The sequence below is a fragment of the Cervus elaphus genome, chromosome X (assembly GCF_910594005.1).
Source record: "Cervus elaphus chromosome X, mCerEla1.1, whole genome shotgun sequence".
Classification (NCBI taxonomy): Eukaryota; Metazoa; Chordata; class Mammalia; order Artiodactyla; family Cervidae; genus Cervus; species Cervus elaphus.
In genome coordinates, this window is record NC_057848.1 from 104079804 (window position 1) to 104104850 (window position 25047).

Genomic DNA, 25047 nt, shown 5'->3' on the forward strand with positions numbered 1-25047 from the left:
ATAGTGATACGTAAGAGAAAAACACTGTCCTAAAAGAGCAGAAAACCTAATGAGGAAATATAGCATAGGGCAAAATCAAACTAATGGCATAAGAGGCACTAAATGCCTTAGAAGAATTCAATAGAGAGATGGTCCATTTCACAAGAGTATTTGCATGGTTGACAAAGAGAAATTTGACAATTAAGTCATTCATGGAGATACAAAAATTTAGCTAAAAATGGGAGGTGACAATCATGAGTCCTGAGGAAAGAACAGCAAGAAAACTAGATAGGCTGTTGTACTGAATATATAAAATGAAATGAGGGTGGTGGGAATAAGAACGTAAATTGGAAAGAGATGATATATGATCATAAATGCCAAAATATACTGTTATTTACTTTTCACAGCTTTATGGACATATAATAGACATACAACTTTGTGCAAATTTGTGCACAACATCATGATTGATACACATATATGTTGTTAAATGATTACCACAGTAAGGTTATTTAACACTTCTATCACTTCACAAAGTTACCATTTCTTTGTTTTTTCTTTGGTAAGAACATTTAAGATTTACTCTCATCACTTTTCAAGTATAAAGTACAATGATGTTAACTGGAATCTACCACCATGCTATATATTAGATTCTCAGAATTTATTCACCTTGTAATTGGAAATTTTTACCCTTTGACCAGCATCTCCCCATTTATCCTACTATCCAGCCCCCGGCAACTAACATTCTACTCTGTTTCTGTCAGTTTGGCTTTTTTAGATTTCACACATAAATTATATCATGCAGTATTTGTCTTTCTGTGACTTATTTCACTTATCCTAGTGCCATCAAGTTTCATCCATGCTGTTACAAATGACAAGATTTCCTTTTTTCTTACGGCTGAATTGTATTTCATCATATATATACACACATCATCTTTATTCATCTATAGTTGAATGCTTAGGTTGGTTCCATATCATTGCTGTTGTGAATAATGTTGCAATGAACATGGGAGTGCAGATATTCTTCTAAGCCCTTATCTTATTTCCTTTGGATATATATCTAGAAGGAGAATGGCTGGATCACATGGTAGTTCTCTTTTAAATTTTTGAAGAGCCTCCAGAATGTTTTCCATAGTAACTGAACCAATTTACATTCCCATCAATAAGGGAATTATTATTCATGAGGGTCCCCTTTTCACCACATCTTCACCTACCCTTGGTACCTCTTCTTTTTGGTAGTAGCCATTCTAACAGGTATGAGATGATATTTCATTGTGGGTTTTATTTGAATTTCCATGATTATTAGTGATGTTGAACACATTTTCATGTCCCTGTTGGCCATCTGAATGTCTTCTTTTAAAAAAAAATGTTTATTCAAAATTTTCTGCCCATTTGAAAATCAGATTGTTTGCTTTTTGCTTTGAGTTGCATGTTCCTTATGTATTTTGAATAATCCCTTATCAGATCTGTTTTGCAAATATTTTCTCCCATCCTGTAGGTTGCCATTTTATTTGTTGATTGTTTCTTTTGCTTTTAAAAAGAAATGTTTAAGTTTTGATGTAACCCCACTTATTTATTTTTTGCTTTTGTTGCTTATGCTTTTGATGTTGTGTCCAAAAAATCCTTGCCAAGATCATTGTCAATTATTAATCTTACATATGTTTTTACAGAGGAGTTTTATGGTTAGTTTGTTCTTACATTCACTCAACACACTAACTATGTAATGAAAACAAAGTGTTTTTCTCTCAGAACAATTTACTCGTATCAATGAAGCTTAAATGTTAGACTCTGTATAGAGTCACTAACTTATCTTTAACACTTTGCTGCATGCTTTAGGTATATCTGAAGGCTGAAAGATGGATAATATCTCAAGAGAACATACTTTGCTTTGCATTTCTATAACATGTGGTTTTAAAAACATATTTTTTAAATATTCTGGCAAAGTTTCAGATGTTTAAAGAGTATTTGTGCTTAAAATAATGAGAAATACTAGTAACTAATGATCAAAAGACACCAGAAAGCATAAATGGTAATATCAAAGTCTTAGCTCACATGAAACTTTGCAGAGATCACCTGTAGATTGCTTAAAGAGAAAGTACTGCTTTTGCTTTTTGACTCTGTATTTGTTTGATTGAACTCAAGAATTATGCTCAAGTGTAGAGTTATGAGTATTGTTTGAAAAGGAAATGTTGACCCAAATAGTGTTTAAATCCAAACATAGGAAGAGAACAAATGGCCTTCAAATATTGCACCTAGTCTTCTGTGTCTATGAAACACTGACAAAACTGAACACATAACAGTCATATAAAACCACAGGGAACTACCCTATTCAGCATGGCAGTTAACGTTTGAAATATTATAACCTCAAGCTTTTAAATCAGATAAGGTTTTGATAGTTAGCTGGAGTATCAAAGTGAGGAATCAAGGTAGAAATGCAGTGAGGAGAGCCATATATTATCAAAGATTTTCTCTTAAAGACAAGTATCAGTGCTGAGATTCCATAACAACATTAAATACTGCAATTTTTTTTCCCCAAATGAATGGTACTGGTTATTGTTACATACTAAATCCTTAGCAATAATGTGATAATAAATTATACAACTATTTCCCCAATTTTACCAATACTCTACACATGCATTGTATTGTTAAGTGCTGACAGCCACTCAGTGAAGTAGATATAGATATTAATGCTATTTTACATATGAGGAATTTTAAGACTGAAGCTGTTTACTTATCTATTGTTACATAATTCTTAAGAAGTACCAGAACTCTAAACAAAGTTTTGCAAATCCAAACTTAGTAGTCTTCTGCTTCCTATTCTCGGATCTATAATAAATATTATTTCCACATTTTAAAAATCAGTATAAAGTAAAAAGTACTTAATGTTAAAATAATGTGTATAATTTCCTCTTTGAATGGAGATTCAAAGGAAGTTCAGGATTTTTCAATATCATATATTTAAGTTATCTCACTTCAACTCTTTAAATATCTTTTAAACTGATCTCATGTTCATCCATTCTATTTCCTACTGCTCATATTAAGGCCCAGGACTACTAGAATTACCTATTGACTAACACACAGTTCTCAAGTGTCACATTCCAATATATTCTCTACACTTTTGACAGAATGTTCTTTTGTGATCATGTTACTTTCTTATGATTCCCCATCATATATGCAATATAAAACACACTTCTTAGTAAAGCACAGAAGACTCTTCAACATCTTGCCTTTGCCTACATTATTATCTTCATCTTCCAACAATCCCCTTACATATCCTGTAATCTAGACACACTCAATTACTTGGGGATACCCTCAATATGTGATGCTCTATAAAACTCTATACCCCTGCATAAGAGACCATTTTCATCATCTACCTTGCTAATACTTAATACCTATTATCTTTGAATAGCACAACCTTTTGTAATCATAAGAGAAAGGTTTTCCATGGTCTCATAAGTTTTCCCATATACCTTTAATATATTATATTTGTCTGTATTATAATTTGTTTTGTATATAAGTCTGCTTTCACCACTAAATTTTGAAGCTTTTGAAGACAGAGTCCTGACGTGTTTGTCTCTGTATCTCCAGAATCCACCATAATATCTGGCATATAGAAGACTGCAAAACAGAATTAGAATAGATCTATTGAGTAAGACCTAGGACTTTCTGTTTGTAAAATAGCCCCAGGTTTTAAAAATCATTTTTTATTTTAACTGGAGGATAATTACCATAGTTCAATGGCTTTTGTCATGCATCAACATGAATCATCCATAGGTATACATGCATCCCTCCAATCCTTAAATCCCTGCCACTTTCCTCCCCACCCTATTCCTCTGTTGCCCCAGAGCAGGTTTTGGGTGCCCAGCTTCACACAACAAACCTGCATTAGTCATCCATTTTACATATGGTAATGTATATGTTTCAATGCTTTCCTCTCAAAGCACCCCACCCTTGCCTCCTCCCACTGAATCTGAAAGTCTGTTCTTTACATCTGTGTCTCCTTTGATGCCCTGCATATAGGATCACGGGTGTCATCTTTCTAAATTCCACATATATGTGTTAATATACAGAGTTCGTCTTTCTCTTTCTGAGTTGCTTCAATCTGTGTAATAGGCTCTAGGTCCATCCACCTCATTAGAACAGACTCAAAGTGTTCCTTTTTTATAGCTTAGCAATGCTCCACTGTGTGTATGTACCACAGCTTCCTTATCTATTTGTCTGCTGATGGACAACTAGGGTGCTTCCATGTCCTAGTTATTGTAAACAGTGCTGCAACAAAGATTGTGTTATATGTGTCTCTATCAATTCCGGTTTCCTCAGTGTGTATGCCCAGCAGTGGGATTGCTGGGTCATATGGCAGTTGTATTTCCAGTTTTTTGAGGAATCTCCACACTGTTTGTTCTCCATAATTCTTGTACCAGTTTGCATTCCCACAAACAGTGGAAGAGGGTTCCTTTTTCTCCACACCCTCTCCAGCATTTATTGTTTGTAGACTTTTTGATGATGGCCATTCTGACCCATGTGAGATGGTACCTCATTGTGGTTTTGATATGCTTGTCTCTAATAATGAGTGATGTTGAGCATCTTTTCATGTGTTTATTAGCCATCTCTTTGTCTTCTTTGAAGAAATGTCTGTTTAGGTCTTGCACAATTTTTGATTGGGTTCTTTGTTTTTCTGGTATTGATCTGGTATTTTAGAGATTCTTTGTCAGTTGCTCCATTTGCTATTATTTTCTCCTATTATGAGGTCTGTCTTTTCACTTTGCTTATAGTTTCCTTTGTTGTGCAAAACAATTTAAGTTTAATTTGGTTCCATTTGTTTATTTTTGTTTTTATTTCCATTACTCTGGGAGGTGGGTCATGGAGGATTTTGCTCTGGTTTATGTTGGAAAGTGTTCTGCCTATGTTTTCCTCTAAGAATTTTATAGCTTATGGTCTTACATTTAGGTCTTTAATCCATTTTGAGTTTATATTTGTGCATGGTGTTAGAAAGTGTTCTAGTTTCATTCTTTTACAAGTAGTTGACCAGTTTTCCCAGTACCATTTGCTGAAGAGACTGCCTTCTCTCCATTGTGCATGTTTGCCTCCTTTGTCAAAGATGAGGTGTCCATAGAGGTGTGGATTTATCTCTGGACTTTCTATTTTGTTTCATTGATCTATATGTCTGTCTTTGTGCCAGTACCATACTGTCTTGATGACTGTAGCTTTGTCATATAGTCTGAAGTTGGGAAGTTCAATTCTTCTTTCTCAAGATTGCTTTGGCTATTTGGGGTCTTTTATGTTTCCACAAAAACTGTGAAATTATTTGTTCTTATTCTGTGAAAAATATCATTGGTAGTTTGACAAGGATTGCATTGTATCTATAGATTGCTTTGGGTACTATACTCATTTGCACTATATTGATTCTTCCAATCCAAGAGCATGGTATATTTCTCCATATATTTATGTCATTGTTGATTTCTTTCATCAGTGTTTTATAGTTTTCTATGCAAAGGTATTTTGTTTCTTTAGGTAAATTTATCCCTAAGTATTTTATTCTTTTCATTGCAATGGTAAATGGGATTGTTTCTTTAATTTCTTTTTCTGATATTTAATTGTTAGTATATAGGAATGCAAGGGATTTCCATGTTTTAATTTTATATCCTGTGACTTTACATTACTCATTGATTAACTGTAGTGATTTTCTGGTGGCTTTTTTAGGATTTTCTATCCAGAGGATCATGTCATCTGCAAACTGTGAGAGTTTTACTTCTTTTTCAATCTAGATTCCTTTTATTTATTTTTCTTCTCATTGCTGTGGATAAGACCCCCCAAACTATGTTGAATAGTAATGGTGAGAGTGGGTATTCCTAGGTGTTTTATGAAACCAATCTATAGACTTTTAGTTTGGAAACATGAAAATATAGGACATCACTGAAAGTTTTGGAGGCACCATATTATTGTGGAAAGAGTACTAGGCCAGTACTTGGAAACTTGTAGCTTTATGAATACCACTTGTATTTCTCTCAAAATCTGGTGTCAACTTTCTAAAATTAAGTTTTTAAATATTTGCTTAAATGAATAGCAGAAATTTACAAATGCTATAGTGCTCAAGGTATGTTTCTAAGTGATGTGGGGCCAGGTCCTAAAGGAAATGTGGTTAAACAAACAAACAACAACAACAAAAACAAAAGCAAACATAATCCTTAGCTACTTAAAACTTATAATCAAAGTGAGGAATAAGGACATAAAACCAGTCACCTAAAAATATAAGGTAGTACTGATTCAAATGAATTCTTTTTAACAGCTGAGTAATATTCCTTGGTATATATATACCACAGCTTCCTTATCCATTCATGAGACAAGTGCTCTGGCCAGGTGCACTGGGAAGACCCAGAGGGATCGGGTGGAGAGGGAGGTGGGAAGGGGGATCGGGATGGGGAATACGTGTAACTCTATGGCTGATTCATATCAATGTATGACAAAACCCATTGAAATGTTGTGAAGTAATTAGCCTCCAACTAATAAAAAAAATAAATTAATTTAAAAAAAGAAAAGAATATATAAGGCAGTATATGCTTAAGAGGCAAGTGATTTTAGTACAAACTAATATCACTATAGACTCATACAGTAGGGAGGGTCCACTTAAGAGTAATAAGATCAGAAAAGGTTTTTACAAAGAAAGTTGGCCTTTCACAAACAATCAGAGGGGAGAAAGGAGGAAATTAATAGGAAGGAGGGATTTTGCACTAATACAACAATTTAAAAAAAAAAATAAGCATACTAAATTCAAATTATCTCTCAACTGATAAAAAAATTACTGCATATCAACATCTAAAGAGATATAGGAAATTGTCAGAATTTGAAAAGTCTGAAGAATGGTGCTTTTAAAATATTTGGTTTCTGATGTAAAAATGAAAGGGTACATCATCTTTTCTCTACTTTTCATCCCATCAATTTTGCTGTTAGAATGTAACTTATGTAGCAGTGAACTAAAATAGCCACAATTGAACTTTTATAAAATCAGATCTGATTTTTTTCTCTATTCATTAGCAATTATTTTATTCATGGAATTTTTGCAAAATTATTATAATGCAATGGAAGGGTTTTTATAACAGGGCTGGATACAAGAAATAAATATGTTTAAAATATAAAGTTATGTTTATTTTTCAAAATGTGCTTTTTCCTAACCTTTGGTCCTCTAAATTGAACTCATTAACGAGTCAGTTTATGTTTGGCCTACTGCATAATACTAGCAGGAAAAAATGGGAGGATATAGTGGCAAGAGCGAGTTTGATAACAAATAAAAGCAGATGAGTTAGGGAGGCAGAAAGAAACATTAAATGAATTAATTTAAAAAGAAAGAAGTAAGAAAAATGAAGTTAACATTACACTGAAAAGACAGAATCTTTGACAAAAGAAAATAAAGAATTAGTAGCACTTCATCATTTGTCCTTAGAGATTTTATTCACAGTGCATTGTGAAAAGAAACCAAAATATTTCTCTTGTGAAATTCTTAGTAGAACCATAATATAAATGGATTTCAAAACCATGAAATAAATAACATATTTCATTAAATATTTTAAGCTGGTAATGGCAAGTGTTTAATTCATACCACCCATCAACTGAATAACTTCTAAACTGTTAAAAGTGCTGGTTTCTAATACTGATCTAGGTAATAATGCTAGTGTTAGCAACTTTCTGTGTCTATAACCTATGTAGAACATTGGACACTTTTTGGCTAAGTCTTCCATTAAAGCATTTGAACAACCATTCTATTTAATTTTGTCTCAAGTTTTTTTTTGAAGTATAGTTGATTTACAATGTTGTGTGAATGTATTCTGTACAGCAAAGTGACTGTACAGCAAAGTATAAAATATTATTTTCCATTATAGTTTGAGACAGGATATTAAATATAGTTCCCTCTGATGGACAGTGTGATCTTGTTGCTTATCCATTCTAAACATAATGGTTTGCATTTCCTAATCCCAAGTCCCCATTTTTTTTCTTCCCTTATCCCTGCATTCGACTTGGCTGTAGGTATGTTAATTTGTATTGTCTTCTAGATTCCACATATAATTGATATTATAATGTATGTGTCATTCTCTTTGTGACTTACTTCGCTTAAGAAGCAACAGAACCAGGCATGTAACAACGGACTGGTTCATAATTGAGAAAGAGGTGCATCAAGGCTGTATATGTCACCCTGCTTACTTAACATATATGCAGAGTACATCATGTGAAATGCTGGGCTGGATGAAGCATAAGATGGAATCAAGATTGCCACAAGAAGTTTCAACAACCTCAGATATGTAGATGAAACCACCCATATGGCAGAAAGCAAAGAGGAGCTAAAGAGCCTCTTGATGATGGTGAAAGGAGAGGAGAAAAGCTCACTTAAAACTAAACATTCAAAAAACTAAGATCACAGCATCCTGTCCTATCACTTAATGTCAAATAGATGGGAAAAATGTGGAAACAGTGTCAGGTTTCATTTTCTTGGGCTCCTAAATCACTTCAGATGGTGACTGAAGCCATGAAATAAAAAGACACTTGCTCCTTGGAAGAAAAGTTATGACAAACCTAAACAGGATATTAAAAAGCAGAGACAACACTCTGCCAACAAAAGTCCATATAGTCAAAGCTCTGGTTTTTCCAATAGTCATATATGGATGTCCAGTAGTCATTGATTTCTGGTAGTCATGCATGGATGTGAGAGCTGAACCATAAAGAAGGCTGAGCGCTGAAGAATTGATGCTTTTGAATTGTGGTGTTGGAAAAGATTCTAAAGGGTCCTTGGACTGCAAGGAGATCAAACTAGTCAATCTCAAAGGAAATCAGTCTTGAATATTCATTGATGCTGAAGCTGAAATCCCAATCCTTTGGCCACCTGATGCGAAGAGCCAATCCATTGGAAAAGACCCTGATGCTGGGAAAGATTGAAGGCAGGATGAGAAGGGGATAACAGAGGCTGAGATGGTTGGCTGGCATCACCAACTCAATGGATATGAGTCTGAGCAAGCTTCGGGAGATAGTGAAAGAAAGGAAAGCCTGGCTTGCTGCAGTCCATGGGGTCACAATGAGTTGGACACAACTGAGCTACCGAATAACAACAGGCCCATCCATGTGGCTGCAATTGCATTATATCATTATTTCAGATGGACGAGTAGTACTACCTAAAATATGATATCATATGTATGCTCCATCCTAAAACTTGTTTTTAACATTGACCAACACTACATGTACATATATCCAGGCAAGTAAATATAGATCACCATTATTATTCTAAATGTTGCACAGACTACATATTATGTGCACCATAGTTAACCATAATCCACTGATAGATATTTAACTTGTTCTAAGATTTTTCACCATTCAGGCCAGTTCAGTCACTCACTCATGTCTGTCTCTTTGGGACCCCATGCATTGCAGACCTCCAGGTTTCCTTGACCATCATCAACTCCTGGAGTTTACTCAAACTCATGTCCTTTGAGGCAATGATGCCATCCAACCATCTCGTCTTATATCACTCCTCCTGCCTTCAATCTTTCTCAGCATCAGGGTCTTTTCAAATGACTCAGCTCTTCGAATCAGGTGGCCAAAGTACTGGCGTTTCAGCCTCAACATCAGTGCTTCCAATGAATAATCAGGCCTGATTTCCTTTAGGATGGACTGGTTCGATCCCCTTGCAGGCCAAGGGACTCTCAAGAGTCTTCTCCAACACCACAGTTCAAAAGCATCAATTCTTCAGTGCTCAGCTTTCTTTATAGTCCAACTCTCACATCCATACATGACAACTGGAAAAACCATAGCCTTGACTAGACGGACCTATGCTGGCAAATTAATGTCTCTGTTTTTTAATATGCAGTCTAGATTGGTCGTAACTTTTCTTCCAAGGAGCAAGAGACTTTTAATTTCATGCCTGCAGTAACCATCTGCAGTGATTTTGGAGTCCAAAAAAATAAAGTCTGCCACTGTTTCCACTCTTTCCCCATCTATTTTCCATGAAGTGATGAGACTGGATGCCATGATCATAGTTTTCTGAATATTGAGTTTTAAGCCAAAATTTTTAGGCCAAATTTGGCCTTGGAGTTCAAAATGAAGCAGGACAAAGGTTAAGAGAGTTTTGCCAATATAATGCACTGGTCATAGCAAACACCCTCTTCCAACAACACAAAAGAAGACTCTACACATGGACATCACCAGATGGCCAACACCTAAATCAGATTCATTACATTCTGTGTAGCCAATGATGGAGAAGCTCTATACAGTCAGCAAAAAGAAGACCGGGAGCTGACTGTGGCTCAGATAATGAACTCCTTGTTGCCAAATTCAGACTTAAATTGAAGAAAGTGGGGAAAGCCACTAGACCATTCAGGTATGACCTAAATTAAATCCCTTCTGATTATACAGTGTAAGTGAGAAATAGATTTAAGGGACTACTTCTGATAAACAGCGTACTTAATGAACTATAGATGTAGGTTTGTGACATTGTACAGGAGACAGAGATTAAGACCATCCCCAAGAAAAAGAAATGCAAAAAAGAAAAATGGCTGTCTGAGGAGGCCTAAAAATAGCTGCAAAAAGAAGAGAAGTGAAAAGCAAAGGAGAATTGGAAAGATATACTGATTTGAATGCAGAGTTCCAAAGAATAGCAAGGAGAGATAAGAAAGCCTTCCTCAGAAATTAATGCAAAGAAATAGAGGAAAACAAAAGAATTGGAAAGTCTAGAGATATCTTCAAGAAAATTAGAGATACCAAGGGAATATTTCATGCAAAGATGGCCTCATTAAAGGGCAGAAATTGTATGGACCAAAGAGAAGCAGAAGGTATTAAGAAGAGGTGGAAAGAATACACAGAAGAACTGTACAAAAAAGATCTTCATGACCCAAATAATCATGGTGGTGTGATCACTCACCTAGAGTCAGACATCCTGGAATGTGAAGTCAAGGGGGGCTTAGGAAGCATCACTATGAGCAAAGCTAGTGGAGGTGATGAAATTTCAGTTGAGCTATTTCAAATCCTAAAAGATGATGCTGTGAAAGTGCTGCACTCAATATGCCAGCAAATTTGGAAAACTCAGCAATGGTCTCAGGACTGGAAATATCAGTTTTCATGCCAATCCCAAAGAAAGGCAATGCCAAAGGATGCTCAAATGACCACACAATTGCATTCATCTCAACGCTAGTAAAGTAATCCTCCAAATTCTTCAAGCCAGACTTCAGCAGTATGTGAACCGTGAACTTCCAGATGTTCAAGCTGGTTTTAGAAAAGGCAGAGGAACCAGAAATCAACTTGCCAACATCCACTGGATCATTGAAAAAACAAAAGAGTTTCATAAAAACATCTATTTCTGCTCTATTGACTATGTCAAAGCCTTTGACTGTGTGGATCACAATAATCTGTGGAACATTCTGAAAGAGATGGGAATACCAGACCACCTGACCTGCCTCTTGAGAAATCTGTATGCAGGTCAGGAAGCAACAACAGTCAGAACTGGACATGGAACAACAGACTGGTTCCAAATCAGGAAAGAACTATGTCAAGGCTGTATATTGTCACCCTGCTTATTTAACTTATATGCAGAGTACATCATGAGAAACACTTGGCTTGAGGAAGCACAAGTTGGAATCAAGATTGCATGGAGAAATATCAACAACCTCAGATGTGCAGATGACACCCCTCTTATGGCAGAAAGTGAAGAAGAACTAAAGATCCTCTTGATGAAAGTGAAAGAAGAGAGTGAAAAAGTTGGCTTAAAGCTCAACATTCAGAAAACTAAGATCATGGCATCCGGTCCCGTCACTTCATGGAAAATAGATGGGGAAAGAGAGGCTGACTTTATTTTTCTGGGCTCCAAAATCACTGTGGATGGTGATTGCAGCCATGAAATTAAAATACGCTTACTCCTTGGAAGGAAAGTTATGACCAACCTAGACAGCATATTAAAAAACAGAGACATTACTTTGCCAACAAAGGTCCGTCTATCAAGGCTATGGTTTTCCCAGTAGTCATGTATTGATGTGAGAGTTGGACTATAAGGAAAGCTGAGCACAGAAGAATTGATGCTTTTGAACTGTGGCATTGGAGAAGACTCTTGAGAGTCCCTTGGACTGCAAGGAGATCCAACCGATCCATCCTAAAGGAGATCAGTCCTAAGTTTTCATTGGAAGGACTGATGCTGAAGCTGAAACTCCAACACTTTGGCCACCTGATGCCAGGTGCTGACTCATCTGAAAAAGACCCTGATGCTTGGGAAGTTTGAAGGCAAGAGGAAAAGGGGATGTTAGAACTTGAGATGGTTGGATGGCATCACTGACTCAGTGGACATGAATTTGTGTAAACTCCGACATTGTTGATGGACAAGGAGTCCTGGGGTGCTGCAGTTCATGGGGTCAAAAGAGTTGTACACGACTGAGTGACTGAACTGAACTGAACTGTAGCCAAATTTTTCACTCTCCTCTTTCACTTTCGTCAAGAGGCTCTTTAGTTCTTCTTCATTTTCTGCCATAAGGGTGGTGTCATCTGCATATCTGAGGTTATTGGTATTTCTCTTGGCAATCTTAATTCTAGCTTGTGCTTCATCCAGCCCAGTTTTCTCATGATGTACTCCGCATATAAGTTAAATAAGCAGGGTGACAATATTTACTATTACAAATATAACTATATATATTCCTCCTTATGCATATTGGTTTCTCTAAGTTAGATATTGCAATGTAGAAAGAGAAAGTTGTTGGCATTCACAACTTTTATTTATAATAAACAATGCATAACGTCCCTCCCAAGTGGTTTTGCCAATTTTTTCACTGCCCCTAGTCAGTGAATAGAGCACTTACAATCCGATACTGTCACCAATACTAGCACATAAAGTAATATCAATCATATGGGTGAAAATTACATAACTTAAGTATGTATTTTTCTAATAACTGGTGAGTTTGAGCATCTTTTTTATTTAATACTATTCATGCTTTCTATCTTTTGAAATACATTTTAATTACCTTTGTTAATTGAGCAGAGTTTTTCCTGCTCTTCTTTATTTGCATTTCCTTAATAATAACCTGTATCAATCTGTTGTTCTTATGAAACATGAAAACTAAACTGAGATATAATTAAGCAAAATGGTAACTTACTGGAAGGATATCATAGACAACAATCTACAGGAAGACTATACCTTGAAAGTAGACAAAAACCAAAGGAGTACTGGAGGTTCTGCTAGCAGTAACCAGAGCAAAATACCAGGAGCAGGACAGACTCATCCTTAACTTCCATTATTATTGCTGCAATAAACATGCACTCCAGATATCTGCATATCCTTACATCACTTACAACAGATTTAAATTCCTAAGAATGTAGGTGCAAATGGCCAAGCAAATATAACATGTCCACTTTACTTTGTGCTGTGCTGAGTCACAAAGAGGGTGATCCTTGTGTTTCAGGTTCTATACTTTCAGTCAGAACTACTGCAGTTTCAGCAGCTCATAATGACTGTCAGTTGAGTTCAGTCACTCAGTCGTATCCAACTCTTTGTGACACCATGGGCTGCAGTACACCAAGCTTCCCTGTCCATCACCAACTCCTGGAGCTTGCTCAAATTCATGTCCATTGAGTCAGTGATGCCAGCCAACCATCTCATCCTCTGTCATCCCCTTCTCATCCTGCCTTCAATCTTTCCCAGCATCAGGGTCTTTTCCAATATCAGCTCTTCACATCAGGTGGTCAAAATATTGGAGCTTCATCTTCAGCATCAGTCTTTCAAATGAATATTCAGGATTTATTTCCTTTATGATTGACTGATTTGATCTCCTTGCTGTCCAAGGGACTCTTAATAGTCTTCTCCAACACCACAGTTCAAAAAAAGCTGTTTCTTTGTGGTCTAACTCTCACATCCATACATGAGTATTAGAAAAATCATAGCTTTGACTAGGTGGACCTTTGCCAGCAAAGCAATCTCTCTGCTTTTTAATATGCTGTCTAGGTTGGTCATAACTTTCCTTCCAAAGAGCAAGCCTCTTTTAATTTCATGACTGCAGTCACCATCTGCAGTGATTTTGGAGCCCAAGAGAAAAAAAAAAAAAAAAAAAGTCTGTCACTCTTTCCGTTGTTTCCCCATCTATTTGCCATGAAGTGATGGGAGCAGATTCCATGGTCTTAGTTTGGTTTTTTTTTTTTAATGTTGAGTTTGAAGCCAGCTTTTTCACTCTCCTCTTTTACCTTATTAAGAGGATCTTTAGTTCTTTTTTGATTTATGCCATAAGGGTGGTGTCATCTGCGTATTTGAAGTTATTGATATTTCTCCCGACAATCTCAATTCCAGCTCGTGCTTCATCTAGCATGGCATTTTGCATGATGGTCTCTGCATATAATTTAAATAAGCAGAGTGAAAATATACAGCTTTGACATCCTCTTTCCCAATTTGGAACCACTCTGTTGTTCCATGTCGGGTCCTAACTGTTGCTTCTTGACCTGCATTCAGATTTCTCAGGAGGCAGGCAAGGTGGTCTGGTATTCCCATCTCTTTAAGAATTGTCCTCAGTTTGCTGTGATCCATACAATCAAAGTCTTTAGCATAGTCAATGAAGCAGAAATAGATGGTTTTCTGAAATTCTCTTCCTTTTCCTTTGATCCAATGGATGTTGACAATTTGACCTCTGGTTCTTCTGCCTTTTCTAAATTCAGCTTAAGCATCTGGAATTTCTCCATTCATGTACTGTTGAAGCCTAGCTTGGGGAATTTTGAGCATTACTTTCCTAGCGTGTGAGATAAGTGCAATTGTGTGCTAGTTTGAACTTTCTTTGTCATTGCTTTTCTTTGGGATTGGAATGAAAATTGACTTTTTTAGTTCTTTGGCCATGGCCAAGTTTTCCTAATTTGCTGGCCTATTGAGTGCAGCACTTTCACAGCATCTTCTTTCAGGATTTGAAGCAACTCAGCTGGAATTCCATCACCCCCACTAGGTTTGTTCATAGTGATGCTTCCTAAGGCCCACTTGACTTTACATTCCAGTATGTCTGGCTCTAGGTGAGTGATCACACTATCGTGGTTATCTGGGTCATTATGATATTTTTTTATATAGTTATCCTGTGTAGTCTTGCCACCTCTTCTTAATATCTTCTTCTTCTGTTAAATCCATACAGTTTCTGTCTTCTTATGTGCCCATCTTTGCATGAAATGTTCCCTTGGTATTTCTACTTTTCTTGAAGAGATCTGGTCTTTCCCATTCTATTGTTTTACTTTATTTTTTGGCTTGATCACTTAGGAAGCCTTTCTTTTCTCTCCTTGTTATTCTTTGGAACTCTGCATTCAGATGGATATATCTTTCATTTTCTATTTGCCTCTTTCTTCTCTTCATTCTCAGTTATTTATAAGAATTACTCAGAGAACCATTTTGTCTTTTTGCATTTCTTTTTCTTGAGGATGGTTTTGATCTCTGTCTCCTGTACAGTGTCAAGAACCTCCATCCATAGTTCTTCAGGCACTCTGTCTATCAGATCTAATTCCCTGAATCTATTTGTCACCTCCACTGTATAATCATAAGGGAGTTGATTCAGGTCATACCTGAATGGTCTAGTAGTTTCCCCTACTTTCTTCAATTTAAGTCTGAATTTAGCAATAAGCAGTTCGTGATCTGAGCCACAGTCAGCTCCTGGTCTTCTTTTTGCTGACTTTATAGAGCTTCTCCATCTTTGGCTGCAAAGAATATGATCAATCTGATTTCAGTGTTGACCATCTGGTGATGTCCATGTGTAGAGTCTTCTTTTGTGTTGTTGGAAGAGGGTGTTTGCTATGACCAGTGCATTCTCTTGGCAAAACTCTGTTAGCCTTTGCCCTGTTTCATTTTGTACTCCAAGGCCAAACTTGCCAGTTCCTCCAGGTATCTCTTGACTTCCTACTTTAGTATTCCAGTGCCCTATGTTGAAAAGGACATCTTATTTTGTGTTAGTTCTAGAAGGTCTTGTAGGTTTTCATAGAACCGGTCATCTTCAGCTTCTTCAGCATTAGTGGTTGGGACATAGACCAGGATTACCATGATACTGAATGGTTTGCCTTGGAAATGAACAGAGATCATTCTGTCATTTTTGAGATTGCACTCAAGTACTGCATTTTGGACTCTTTTGTTGACTGTGATGGCTACTCCATTTCTTCTAAGGGATTCTTGCCCACAGTAGCAGATATAATAAAATCTGAGTTAAATTCACCCATTCCAGTCCATTTGAGTTCACTGATTTATAAAATGTTGATGGTCATTCTTGCCATCTTCTGTTTGACTACTTCCGATTACATATTGTTTAATGTTTCCGACTAGAAATGAGAATCCTTTCAAGAAGGTAAGGCTGAAGGGAGATGTTGGGGAAAATGAATAATTCTACCAACAAAAATGATATTCTGTATAGGAGCACGTTTAATACAAATTTATATGTTAAAGTAAAAGGAAGAATATTTAAAACTTCTCTTACCTTTTTGAGAAACAAATAAACTTCATCTTTTGATTTGTTTTGCTTTTAGCTTGCAAGAAAATTTTGCATTATTTTGAGTATATGTTTATAGTTCCAAATGTCAGAAAGCCTTTAAACTTGCATTTCAAAATCAGAAGTTAGGAACTCATATAGGGCTTATCATGTTTTTATTGAGATTCCCTAAGAAAAGAGAAAAATAGTATCTTTACCTTTTATAAATAAATTATTTTAATTTTCTCAATGATTACAGCCAAAAATGCAATAAATATTCATCATATACCCTTTGTTGTACCCCCTCCAAGCCCTCTATCATAGAATTTTTATTATATCTGTATATGGTTTTAATGTTAACATTTTCAAATTTATTGATTTTTTTTTCCTTTTCTTTAATTTTTTTCAAGGCTAAACCATCTGATTTTTTAAAATCTTTTAAATTGTATAATTTATTTCATATTATTATATGCTATATTTCTTAATAAATGTTACTGATAATTTGAATTATTTTGTTGATAGTGTTATAAAGAATATATATTAAAATATTTAACAATTTCTTCTTTATCTTCCTATTCTCTTTTCTTTATCCTTCTGAAGAATTTAATCCTAAAGCTTTTAGGTGGATTTGAGCATAAATAAGGTACTAGCAGAAAAGGCAGATTGGTTGCATACAAAGAGAAGGATCAAATTAATAGATGTTTTAAACATAATTAAAATTGGTTTCTGGTTGTTAGAGAAAGGAGTTACAAATATGGAAGGAGATAAAACTACAATAATCCTGTGAGTTGAATTGGAATTGGAGGTATCATTTTTCAAGAAGAATGATGATACATAGATATTATGATAGATGTAAATATGCTGACATATACACACATATATTACCTAGATCTGTCCCCTGAGAGGGCCTAAATGTTATGACCTCCAAAAGCAATAAACATATCTTATAGTCAAATTTCAGTTCCTAATATCATTCTCTAACAAAAGGAACCTGAGTTCCTTAGAGAAGTGGTTAATTCCAAAATTGGAATAGGGAAATACAAGATGATCCTCTCCTGGAGCATCATGTAATGCCATAAAGCAAGAAAATGATCAAAGAAGGATGAGGACTTAACAAAGGAACAATGAAGTGAGCCTTGAGCATCTGCTACCTATATTTGAAATAATTTGAATGAATATTCATAGTAGTGGATTATAGCTTTTTAAATAAAACAGGAAACATAGGTACATACTGATATAAATAAATGGATAAAGAAATCAAAGGTTTAATAAGTAATAGAGTATTTACATATGCTCAAAATGTTTCCCCACAAAATAACTTTGTGGTTGTTAAGGTGGCACACACCACCTTTAATGACCAAGTGAACATTATCAATCATGAGACAATTTGAAATCATGTACTCCTGATGAGATGAATGCATCATGCTTTTTGCGATAGTCTGACCAAAGATGCATAAAGTGAAAGTGAAGTCGCTCAGTTGTGCCTGACTCTTCACGACCCCATGGGCTGTAGCCTACCAGGCTCCTCCGTCCATGGGATTTCCCAGGCAAGAGTATTGTAGTGGGTTGCCATTTCCTTCTACTGACTCTAATCATGTATAAATGTCAGACAAAGCCAAATCGAGGGATGTTCTACAAAAATAGCTGGTCTTGAATTTGTAAAGCATCAAGATCATAACAGTAAAGGAAGAACTGAGCAATTCTTCCAGTTTGGAAGAATTTAAAGAAACAAACTGTAAACAACACATGGGCAAAACTTGAATGGGGTCTGATAATTAGAGGGAGGTAATATATGAATTCTACTCTTCTGATTTTCACATTTCACTGCAGTTATATTAGGGTATGCTATTGTTTTTCAGAAATAAATATTTGGGGGTGATTGAGAGTTGTTCTCATTATCCAGGGGGAAATTTTCTTTATACTTAAAAGATTTCTGAAGGTTGGTATTGTTTTAGAAATTTGAATATTAGCAATATTAAACTATTATTATGGCATATGTATGTATTGACCCATCAGAATGGACACTGAATGTTAGAAACCAATTCATGCCAACAAGATATCGGTTCTGGTGAGTTCCCTAAATGCATAGTGAATTATCCCAACTTAATGAAATTGGGATAACAAATAGCCCATTTTTTTCTCAATTATGTGAGGTATCATCCTTAGCAGATACTAAATATCATATACATGGATTTATTTCTGGATTATCTGTTCTGTTCCATTAATGTATTTGTCCATTTGTACAAGTTATGTGATCTAGTTCCATGCTCTACTTACTACATCTTCACACAATATATTGCTGTCTGGTTGGACAAGTCCTCCCTCTATTCCTGCTTATCAAAATTATCTAGATTATTTTTGAATAATGACTCTTTCCTATAAATTTTGTAATCAGTGTTTTAGGTAAGTGAAAAAAATCTGCAAATACTTCTAATTAGGATTACTTTGAAAGTCATAAACATTGCATCCAAAATTAAAATTATATTATTTTCTTCCTTCCAGGTGTTTCAGGGTGAATCACCTTCTCTTCAGTTTCAAGGGGCTATTTCTACAGGCCTCTTCACTGAGTTTGGAAGTTTTGAAATTTGTAATGCTTGTCTTCCAAACTCTGATATGTGTATGTCACAATAATAGATAGATAGAATAGCCCATTCTGTGGAAGTTTGCCAATTTTCACCCAAGTCATCTTAATGCTTGCTTTAGTAGAAAGGTGGATATGTCAGCAGTGATGAGCGATTTTGTATAAGCTCACTCAACAGCTTATACCTGTTTGTTTCTCTTGAAGAGACTTAGTCACTAATCTCAAGCATACCTGAATACGCCAAAATTGCTTCCACCTCTGGGTCTTTGTGCTAGTACTCCCTTTGCCTGAAATGTTATTTTCTGCTATCATTATGGTTAGCTATTTTTTTTTTTTTTTTGTCTTTCTGACCTTAGCTAAAATAGCACTTCTTCAAATAATATTTCCCTGAGTACTCCATTTAAAATAGCCACCCAATTATTCCCTATCACATCATCTAATTGAATTATGTGCCTAGAACCATTCATTTAACTGCCCATCTTTTCTCAACTGCAGTGTGAGATCCATGAGATCAGTCTATTATATTATTTATTGCTCAGCACTGAAAAGGAAAAAGCACGTGGTAGACATTGAACTATTATTTTTTACTTAAAAAGAGGCAGTTATATCTATATCATCTCTCTAGAGAAAGGGAAAATTGAGGGGTGTGCCTATACTTGCAAAGACTAATAAAGTTTATCTATTACCCATGAACCTTTTCTTGGTCTGAAATCTTTTCTTGATTTATTTTTTGTCTTAAAATCAAAGATAAGTGTCCTACATAAGGACCTAAAAGGAAAATAAGAAATTTCAGCACCACTCTGTTTTCACCCAGTCTCCACAGTGGCTCAGGTACTCAGGTGCTGTTCTTACCTTCCATAGATATAGACTTTGATCTCAACTATTATATTAGAAAAATAATATGATAATATAATTGTAGTTAAAATATTAATAGTTGTTAATGACTTTGAGTGTTAACTCTACCAGGGGTACTTAAATTTTAATGAGGGCTTCTTGATGACCAAATACGCATAAAGATTTTTTTTTTGTAATGGATAAAAATCCATCTATTACTTTTGTTGGGAATGTGTTACCAATTTCGATTTTCAGTCAAATCTAGTAAAGGCCTTCTGAATATCTAATTTTTTTGAAAATAATTTTTCAAGAAAAAGAAAACTACTTAGAGGCTAATATAGATTGAATAACCCACCCCAAATTGTTATGTTTGTCCCCAAAACTTTTATAGTCAATTAATATTAACAGCCCTGTTAATTGGCAGCCCTAATGATCTCTGAACCAACTTCAGGGTCATTCTTACATTGTCTTATACAATGAGAAAACTGACCCATACTAATCTCCTTATCAAACAGTTGCTTGGCTGTACACTTTGTGTTGTCTACTGAACAGGCTTTCTCATTTTTTGCAATATGGATAGCCTTAGAAACTTCTAAATCTTTGGGTTTTGCTTCCTTTATGCTTAGCAATTCCATCTTGAAGTCATTTCTCTCTTCTTGATTTCAAACAGTCTGGAAGAGCCAAGCTATATCTTCAGTACTTTACATAGAAATAGATTCAGCTAAATATGCAATTTCATCACTCAAACGTTCTACCTTCCACAAAACACTAAAACATGAACACAATTCAACCAAGTTCTTTGCCACTTTATGACAGGATTGCCATTCCTCCAGTGTCCAATAACATGTTCTTCATTTCTGTCTGAAACCTCACCAGAATTGTCGTTGCCATTCATATTTCTGCCAACATTCTATTCAGGATTATTTAGGTATTCTCCAGGAAGACTGAGTCGTTTTCTACAGTTCTTTCACCAGAATTTGATCTTTCACCAGAATTGCCCAGTTCCAAAGTTACTTCGACATCTTAAAATATTTGTTACAGCAGCAGCCCCCTTCTCAGCATCAATTTTTGTCTTATCAGTTTGGGTTGTTGTAGCAAAAATATCATAGACTGAGTGGTAATTAAAAAACAAACATTTATTTCTCACAATTATAGAGGCTGAGAAAGTCAAGATCAAGTTGCCAGCAGAGGCTATGTCTGGTGATAGCCCAGTTACTCGTTCATAAACAGTTGTCTTTTCACTGTGTCTTCTTCACATGTTGAAAGGGGCAAGGTAGCTCAGTGCGGTTTCTTTTATAAAGGCACTTAGCTTATTCATGAAGACTCCATTCTCATGAACTAATTCCCTCTCAGAGGCTCCATATCCAAATATCATCACAATGGAGATAAGGTTTCAACATATGAACTTTGAGGGAGACACAAATATTAAGCTTCTGTATCTATGGCAGCTTCTGTATCTTATTTTGTAAAATAAGTTAGGTAAAACGATTTCCAACATTCTTTCCAGAAAAAAAAAAAATGTTTCTTTGACTCTGTACTCATTTCCTAAGTTTGGAAGAACATAGACCTTATTGGGAGAGACATACTTTTTGTCTCAGCAAATGTGAAGAAGCTAATCACTTAGGTATTGATTTTAATCCAGATTTTCTACCTTATATTTGAAGTTTTGACTCTTTCATTTGAAATCTCTTATTTGTATCCCAGAGCTAGGAGTTGTTTTCTAGGTAATTTATTTTTGACTTGTTTTCATCATCTTGATTCTAATCATCTTATTTGAATTTTCCCCAATATTTGTGGTCTATAAAATGACAAATTCAATTTTATGGGATCAGCAACTTAAGGACTTAAGGGACTAATCTGTAGAGGACAATTATTTTCATTCCTACTAATTAGATATCATAATCATAATATTTAGACCATATCATGGTCATACAAGCCTCATTCTTTATTTTGACTTCCAATCAAGGTTTGGTTATTCTATCCTAATGTAGTTACAGATAGAAAAATGTTAAATTTTAAATATTTGGTGGAGATACCTGTTGCTAAAAGATAATTGAGGCTGTTAAAACCAAATGTCTTTACTTCTAGTACTGCATTTACTGTAAAAAAAATAGTAACAATATAAATTCTGAATTAGGAAACTATCAGAACACCTCTTTCTATATCCACAAATGAAAATTTTCAGAATTAATTGTTTGCTTCAAATGAATTTCACAAGATATTATTTTGTTCCTGTTTGATGAAGAAAAATTTATATTATAGAAACTCATTGCTATTTCTTTCTTCACCATCATTGGGAAACTTAATTTTTATCACTATTATGCAGCTGTTCTCCAGGCAGTTTTGATTATGTTCATGACTATGTCACCACTAAATCCTTGGATGAATGAATATGTTAATACTGTTGTTTGACCTAATATTGAAGAAAGCAATAGAAATTTGAAAGCATTAGAAATTCTATCACTTTAAAAAAAAACTGATCTAAATATAGTTTAGGCATAGAAGGAAGAAAGAAAATATAAGATATTAAACTTCAGCTTGACAATTTTAAGTCTAAATCACATCCCATTAAACTTGTGGCATGAGGTTCAAGATTGCTCAAATAGTTATGGTAGTATCTTTTTGGAGTCACACTGTATTAGGATTCCACAAACTTAGGTTTTATTCCTAGTTACTTCACTAGGTTGAATTTAGTAATACCTCATAAGCCAAACCTCATTTTCTTCGGTCTAATGGGTATATTAATACCTTTCCCTCATAACCCATATGTTTAGGAAGACTAAATGAGAAAATATATACAATAAAAAGTTCTTTAAGTTTATCCTAATCAGAGATCATTGAGATTCTTATATATGTAAATTAATGTGCTTCACCAATTTTTAAAGGTTTTAACCATTATTTATTCAATTATTTTCCATTTCCTATTTTCTTCTCCTGGGACTTCAACTGTGTATGGTGATGCTCTCTCTCTCTCTTTTTTTTAAAATTTATTTTAATTGGAGGCTAATTACTTTACAATATTGTGGTTATTTTTGCCATACATTCACATGAATCAGCCATGAGTGTACATGTGTTCCCCATTCTGACCCTTCCTCCCACCTCCCTCCCGGACATCCCATCCCTCAGGGTCATCCCAGTGCACCAGCCCTGAGCACCCTGTCTCATGCATTAAACCTGGACTGGCAATCTATTTCATGTATGATAATATACATGTTTCAATGCTATTCTCTCAAATCATCCCACCTTCACCTTCTCCCACAGAGTCCAAAAGTCTGTTCTTTACATCTGTGTCTCTCTTGCCATCTCGTATATAAGGTCATTGTTACCATCTTTCTAAATTACATATATATATATATATGTGTGTTAATATATTGTATTTGTGTTTTTCTTTCTGACTTACTTTGCTCTGTATAATAGGCTCCAGGTTCATCCACCTCATTAGAACTGATTCAAATGCATTCTTTTTAATAGCTGAGTAATATTTCATTGTGTATATGTACCACAGCTTTCTTATCCATTCTTCTGCCGATGGACATCTAGGTTGTTTCCATGGACTGGCTATTATAAACAGTCCTGCGATGAACATTGGGGTACATGTATCTCTTTCAATTCTGGTTTCCTTGGTGTGTATGCCCAGCAGTGGGATTACTGGGTCGTATGGCAGTTCTATTTCGTTTTTTAAGGAATCTCCACATTGTTCTCCATAGTGGCTGAACTAGTTTGCATTCCCACCAACACTGTAAGAGGGTTCCTTTTTCTCCACACCCTCTCCAGCATTTATTGTTTGTAGACGTTTGGATACCAGCCATTCTGACTGGAGTGACGTGGTACCTCATTGTGGTTTTGATTTGCATTTCTCTGATAATGAGTGATGTTGAGCATCTTCTCATGTATTTGTTAGCCATCTGTATGTCTTCTTTGGAGAAATGTCTGTTTAGTTCTGTGGCTCATTTTTTTATTGGGCCATTTATTTTTCTGGAATTGAGCTGCAGGAGTTGCTTGCATATTTTTGAGATTAATTATTTGTCAGTTGCTTTATTTGCTAGTATTTTCTCCCATTCTGAAGGCTGTCTTTTCACCTTGCTTATAGTCTCCTTAATTGTGCAAAAGCTTTTAAGTTTAATTAGATCCCATTTGTTTATTTTTGCTTTTATTTCCAATATTCTGGAAGGTGGGTCATAGAGGATCCTGCTGTGATTTATGTTGGAGAGTGTCTTGCCTATGTTTTCCTCTAAGAGTTTTATAGTTTCTGGTCTTACATTTAGATCTTTAATCCATTTTGAATTTATTTTTGTGTATGTTGTTAGAAAGTGTTCCAGTTTCATTCTTTTTTTTTTTTTTTCAGTTTCATTCTTTTACAAGTGGTTGACCAGTTTTCCCAGCACCACTTGTTAAAGAGATTGTCTTTTCTCCATAAAGGAGGCAAGGATATACAATGGTGATACTCTTGATGGTATCCTGCAGGTTTTGTCATTTTTGTTCATTTTTTATTCTTCAGACAGGATAATCTCAATTAGCCAGTTGTTGAGTTTGATGACTTTTCTGTCTGCTCAAATCTGCTGATGAAGGCATTGTATATTAAACTTCAGAAATTATGCTTGGTTTCTTTATTAATTTATACTCCTTTATCAATGTTCTGTATCTGGTGGGACATTGTTATATTTTCTTGCAGTTCTTCAGCCATGTTTTCTTTCACTCATTTGAAAATACTCACAGTAATTAATTTAAAGTCTTCTTATTGTACATCCAATATCAAGACTTCCTCAGGAATAAGTTTTATTTTTTACTTTCCCCCATATATGGGTCATACTCTGTTATTTCTTTGTATATCTCATATAATTTTAAACTAGATATGTCAATTAATATATGCGATAACTCGGCAAATAAGATTCCCCCTCATCCTCCAGGTTTGTCATTGTTTGCTTTTTTTTGTAATTTTTGCTTGTTTGTTTAGTGAATTTTCTGAACTAATTAGATAAACTCTGCATTCTCTGTCATATTTGGCAACTAAAGTCTCTGTTCCCTTAGCTTAGGGTCAACTAATGATTGGTGAGATATTTTCCACTGAGTGGTCTGAAACCAATAAATACTCCAGTCTTTGCTAATAGGCTCTGTGTAATTGTTAGGACATGCAGACAACCTTCTGTTGAACAGTTCACAATTCTACCTTAGCCTTTACTTCCTGCTTGCATAGCGCTTCAAGGTCTGCCAGGAGAGAGAGCTTAGGGCCTA

The 25047-nt window shown here is 35.2% G+C and overlaps 1 long non-coding RNA gene across 1 annotated transcript; it reads right to left on the reverse strand.

Annotated features, from left to right (window-relative positions):
* Positions 1 to 4020: 4020 nt before the first annotated feature.
* On the reverse strand, positions 4021 to 23351 carry LOC122690730. The gene is made up of 2 exons (XR_006340087.1): positions 23250 to 23351; positions 4021 to 4106 (listed from the first exon to the last, which is right to left on the reverse strand). It is a non-coding gene; the product is annotated as an uncharacterized LOC122690730 (long non-coding RNA).
* Positions 23352 to 25047: the final 1696 nt, after the last annotated feature.